The following is a 6,000-nucleotide window of genomic DNA, read 5'->3' as shown; positions in this document are numbered from 1 at the left end:
TCCCTGTTGCTGCTGAATCTGGAAGTCCTAAACCTACTATGAGACGCATAACACATTGGTGCATAGAAATGAACGGATGTCTGACAATCTGGAAGGTTAATAACTTCTATTAGACAAATTATGAATGTGTAACGAATAAATAAGATTAATAACACATAAGCCACATTTTTATTCATTGTTAATACAGGAATTAGGCCACTGCAGAGAGTTATTACATATATCTAAAAACAGTATAAACATATTTTATTATAAATTTAATAGTTATAAAATCAGGGGATGGAAATGACAATACTCTACATGTGAACTGCCAGTCTGTGTCTGATGAAGCCCCTCAGAGCCAACCATGGAGGCTCCTCCCCTTCAAAATGTGCGTCTGAAGATACATCGACTTAAAAGTGATTCAAGCCGCGCGCACGCGCATGTGTGCGTCAAATCATCGAATGCAGAGTAATGACCAATCAGCAGCCATTTCAAGTCTTCAATTTGTTGATTTGATAAAAGCAGGGGCGCGAGGACAGGTCTTGGGTAGAGAGAGAGAGAGAGTGGGGCGTGAGTGAGTGAGTGAGTGAGTGAGTGAGTGAGAGAGAGAGAGCGAGAGAGCGGGAGGACGGGGGAGCCGGGGTTGGCAGCGCTACAGACTGGACACTCAGGCATCAGCTTCAGCGGCGGCTCCGGTGGACGAGGCTCCGTCCCGGCGCGCAGCGGTAAGTGGCGCCGCTCTGCGCGGCTTCTTCTGTCACCGCCGCGCGGTGACCGGACATGTTGACTGTCACGCAGATGCTTCATGACAGGCTTCTAGCTGTTCTTTGTCATTTCACTCCTTCACTCATTAGCGGCGCGTCAGTGACACATGCTAAAAGTGTGCGACAACTTTATTCTGCGCTATTGGACACCAGAACTTTTAGCTGAATACCTGTTGAATTCTGTGAATTGCTTCCAACAGTTTTGCTCATTAGTCGTGATTAGTGTGTGGAAGTTACAGCTGTGCGCCGCGTGCCAACGCTGAGGCGAATGGAAGTTGTTGGTAAAATGTGTGTTTTAATGAAGGCTGAGCGTCGGAAGGGGTCTCGTTCAAATCAAATGTGATAATCAACTTCCCCTTTAGTGACTGCTCGTTTTGTCTTTGATGTTCTCCGTCGTGGTCTGATCCGCATCTCTCATCATTAGGCTATTTCTGCGCGCGGACTGATGCTGATCCTTTCATCTTTCTGACTCCATCTTGATGTAAAGTTACACATACATACAGGCTGTATTTGGGTTGTGTGTTTTATATTTGGAAACCTCAGCCTCACACGGTGAATGGACGGTTGGCTTTGACTCTCATGGGTGCGGTGGTGACATATTGTGTTTGATCTAGCTGACATCTGTGGGTGTTTCTTATTGGGGTGCAGCCTTAAGACCAATTTATTCAGCAAGTTCATTATAACCATTCACTCAAAGAATGATTTAACTAAAAAATACAACTTCACTCAGCTTGGAGACGCTTCCTAATATTGCTGATGTGGAACCTTTGACTGATCACTGCTTGGTAGTTCAGACCTCTCGCTGACCTCGTTTGATTGAAGCTCTGTAGAATTCTGGGCTTTCCATGCAGGGAGGTGACTTGAATGTGCTCTCACTAGCATCCATCACCCATATTACACATCACACATTCCTCAGTGAGTCAAAGGACCACGAGCCATCGCTTCTCCTGACCTGAGCCCTAGAAGCTGGTCGGCACATAATCAGTTTACTGGAAAGATTAGCCTGACTTTACAGTGTTATTCCCAGGATCTGTGGTTATTTGGACTTTACAATAACTGGCATGTTTTATGTCACTTATAACTAAGTTGAAATGTAAATGTTATAAATTTATCATAGACTGTGTCAATTTGTGTCCCAGTTCTTCTATATTTAGGATTACTTTATAAAATCACAGCTCAGAAGCCTGTCCCTGTGCCTGCCTGTACCACCGTGCATTGTTTGTGACTATAATAGTCAGCGCTCAAATCTACAATAGGAGACTTTGTTCTCCAGAAGATTAGCAACTACCAGGGAGGCCTTAAGACAAAGACTGTCTCTAATCTGGGGTAATCGTAACATGCCATCAGTGAACTTACCCCAAACTGCCTCAAGGTGGACAATTTAATATACTGTGCCCCCAAGTATCACAGTTGATGCAGTTTGACTGCATAACCAGCATGTTCACATTCTGTCTTGTGATGTGAGAGCCCATGTAAAGGCTTTGCTTTCCTATGGGAAATGGAAAATAAAATGAATAATGAAGAAAATGAGTGGATTGAAAAGAAGAAAACATGTTGTTTGTTGAAGAGGTGATACAATTCACATTGTATGTAGCAACTGAATAAAGTGGGACACAGATGAATCCAGTAGCTCAGAAGTCAACAAAATCCGGATTCTATCAGCATTTTAAGGGAAAGGAGGACATGCAGGAATGGAAACACCGGCCTTATGGTTGAATCAGCAGAGTCCCGCTGTGAAAAGCTCAGACACCTTTAGTCTTGAGCCAGGCCACAGTCACTGTGAGACCAGTCATCCTCTATGTGGCCTGATAAGTCATTAAAGGTCCAGAGACACAGCCCAGAGCGAAGGCAGAAAACGTTCACACTGTACAAGGATCAGCAGAGATGTTTGGCCCTGCTCGTGGGTAAAAGCTCTGCTCAGACAAACAAACAGAGAAAAGGTTTCATGTCAGCGTTATTTTCTTTGTTAGGGTCAGAGCTGTAGCTTCAACTGGACTGAAACAGGTTTGACACAAGTCAAGCTACAGTAAACATCCACCAGTGAACTGTTAGTGTGTTTCTGTATGAAAGAACCACAAAAATGATATAAACTATTCATATTTTCTTTGTACTAATGTGACATGTTATTCATTTAATTTCACTATATCTATGTAAATAAGCAGAAATAGAAGTAAGGCAGAGAATACAGTGTTCTTGTGCTGTGTGCAGGCAGACGAGCAGAAATGACCTCAGCCCAATCCAGCACTGGTACTGGTACTGGTACTCTATACAGTACGTCCTGGATACAAAACGCACATAGGAAGTGATGACCTTCATTAATCCAGTAGACTTGGGCATCGGGGCGAGGGCGTTCTAGCGAGACTGATAAGCACTAAACTAAAACCCAGGATGATTTTGACTTGGTCAGAGACATATTTAGGACTCAGAGCAATAATTACTTCTTACTCACAAGAAGATTTGTAAAGTAAACAATATTTGAACCCTTAAGGAGAAGAGAAGCAAAATAACACTACACGTTGTTGGGCAGGTGTGTCTCAGCGCTGGAGACTGGTCAGTGAAGCAGAGGCAGTGTTGGTGAACCATTAACAGTGTGAGAGGTGTAGGGGTCAAGCTTCCCGCTGCATGAGACGCCTCCAGAGCTCAATGCTGCTTCAGCTCAGTGTGTATGTTCACAGACAGGGTTGAGAAGGGGGAGGTGATCAGGTATCAGCTCTCAGTAAGAAAACACATGATGGACATGATGTCATCACATTTAACTACAATGAAGCCCTGACACTGCTCTGTGTGCTAATTAGGCTGATGCCAATGGTCTTTGTGCTCTGTGTGTGTGGAGGTGATAAGAGTGATTCGGTCCAGGTGCTTTCAGGTACTTTCACTGTGGATTAAGTAGTGTTTGATCAATGCTTCTCCAACAGCAGCACATGTTTCTAGACTCCACCTTGGACCCCATCACCCCAGGTGTGTGTCCCAGTTCATGTTCATGCTTGTGATGGGGGATCGCATGACTCCCAGCATGAACCAGCAGCAGCAGCAGCTTTCACCACTCTTCTCTGACGAGTTCAGCTGCTTCTGTCTAACGGAGCAGCTAAACTGTTTGAAGACAGCTTCAGCCTTCCTCGCCGCTGCTTGACAGCTCCTCCAATTACAGCTCTACAGGCCCAATGTGGAGTGTTTGCAAATACTGTTCATCAAAGCTGGGTCGCAGAGAATGAATGTCAGACTTCTCAACACTCAGATCAGATGAGAAGCTGTTTTTGATCCTTGAAAGCATCTTATTAGTGTCAGATGGTTAAACTAAGGTTCCACGCAAGACAACCATCACCATCACATCTTTGCTGCAACACATGCATTCACCTCAGGACGACAGTACGATTACTGAAATGTAAGTAGCAGGAAACGATTAAATCATGAAGTTCAACCTACGATCACATTCAGATGAGACAAAAATCAATCACACTTTCAACTGGGGTGAAAAATTTAATTGAACCTAACAGCTTCCAAATATTATAAATAATTCACTCTGTTTATTTAAACCAGGCTAAACCATAAACCTTAGGCAATAAATAGACTAGACCAGTCAAATGTCAGGGGAGACAAGGTTTCATACTAGAACGGCACCAGACTAAGCATGATGTCTTATTCACGAGAGTTTTCACCACAGCAGCCACAGTCATCATGGACACAATATGTTTGACGTTATGCCATCAACCCACTGCTCTGTTTGAGTATTTAACCAACAAAGCAGCACATGCTGGATGAGCCAACAGGACATCTACATATCATCAGGTTAGAGCAGTGGCTCGGTGATGAAGGAGAGGATGTTGCTGCAGGACTGTGTTGTTTTGTGACGTCCGAAGCACCTGTACTTGCTCAGCGGTTCTTAGTCAGTAGATTTTCCTTTTATGTTTATGTGATGAGTCTCTGTCAGCACCCTCACATTTTAAATTCACACTGCAGTCGATACAGAAATAACAAGCATCACAAGACCTGAGACTTCAGAACTCAGCGTTTCCAAAATAAAACAGCGCTGCACATATATTCGTACCCACTGCTCTAAACAGAGGAGGGTGGGAGCAGCAGCATGAGCCGACTGTAACCATGACTTAGAGATTGCCCACAGCTCACACTGGGCAGTCAGTCACTTCAGAAAACACCACTTAGTGTAGACTGCAGTGGTTTTCTAATCTTGGACCTTGTTACAAACAGTCTGACCCCTAACCCCATGTACTGTAGGTAGACCACAAACACACAGGAGTGTCTTGTGTTTGTGTTGTCTTTGTGTGTCTGAGACTATGAGAAGACTCACACCTGCTGTTGAATGTGGTTGTGTTAAATGTGTGAGAGGTTGAGTGGTGCAGTTGTGCGGTCGAGTGTCTGGGCTAAACCGCTCATATTGAATGGAACCTGTTAGTCGGAGCTGTCAGCACATACCACCTTGTTGGTAGCCACCAGCCACCACCGAGGCTCAGGCCGTCCATCCCTGCTGCTGTGTGGGAGCACAAGCTTACCCAGCATGCACCAGGTGAGCAGTGGGGTCCTGAAGACCAGATCTGGCCTTGAGGCCTGTTTGGGACTTGTTGCTTCTTCTTTCAAAGAGTCTAAAACAAAGTAAACTACAGCCCTTACTTCCAAAAATCGAACAAGTGAAAACTGACTTGGTAAGATTTCTTGACATCAGATGTTTTGTCTTAAAACATCAACATTTAATCTCGTGAAATATTACCTGTTAAGCAAATATGGCTCATTTCAGGTATAATGACACTACTTTACCTAAAAGAAGACAAATACGCTTGGTAAGACTTTGATTTTTTGCAGTGCTGATCTGGTTCAACAGCTGCAGCTCCGTCTTCACCTGCTGCGTCTGACCGGCAGTGCTGAATATCGGTGACTGTTGGACGTGGCACATGAATATTTGATCAGGCTGGATTATCCTCACTAGACTACGCAGAAACACTCCCAAGCTGCTTTCATTCCTCGTCAAAGGGCTGAAGATGCTGATCTTTAAAGCTAACACAAGGATGTCATGCTGTCATGAGCACCTGGACAGCTGCTATAAAACCAGTGATTAGAGCCACCTTTAGATGTTCATCTGTCCTCTGCTCACTCACTCATGTAAACAAACACTGCCTGACAGGGTGGATGTTTGCTCATTTGCATAGTAATGGCCTGTTACATTCTGAAGCAGAGTGACAAAGCATTGTCTGGCTGCAGCTTCCCGGCTCTGTGGCAGCCGTAAAAACCCAGGTTCTCGTCATCA

The 6,000-nt window shown here is 44.5% G+C and overlaps 1 protein-coding gene across 1 annotated transcript in view; it reads left to right on the top strand.

The window, feature by feature from the left end:
• The first annotated feature begins 548 nt into the window (after nt 1–548).
• cdh6 (cadherin 6) overlaps nt 549–6,000 on the top strand; it is a 30,496-nt gene continuing 25,044 nt past the window's right edge. The window contains exon 1 of the mRNA XM_029132057.3: nt 549–704. The gene's annotated coding sequence lies outside the window, so the exon portion shown is untranslated. The remainder of the gene's footprint in view (nt 705–6,000) is intronic.

This window comes from Betta splendens, chromosome 17 (assembly GCF_900634795.4).
Source record: "Betta splendens chromosome 17, fBetSpl5.4, whole genome shotgun sequence".
Classification (NCBI taxonomy): domain Eukaryota; kingdom Metazoa; phylum Chordata; class Actinopteri; order Anabantiformes; family Osphronemidae; genus Betta; species Betta splendens.
Note: the sequence above shows the minus strand (reverse complement) of the source record. Positions and strands in the feature narration are given on the sequence as shown.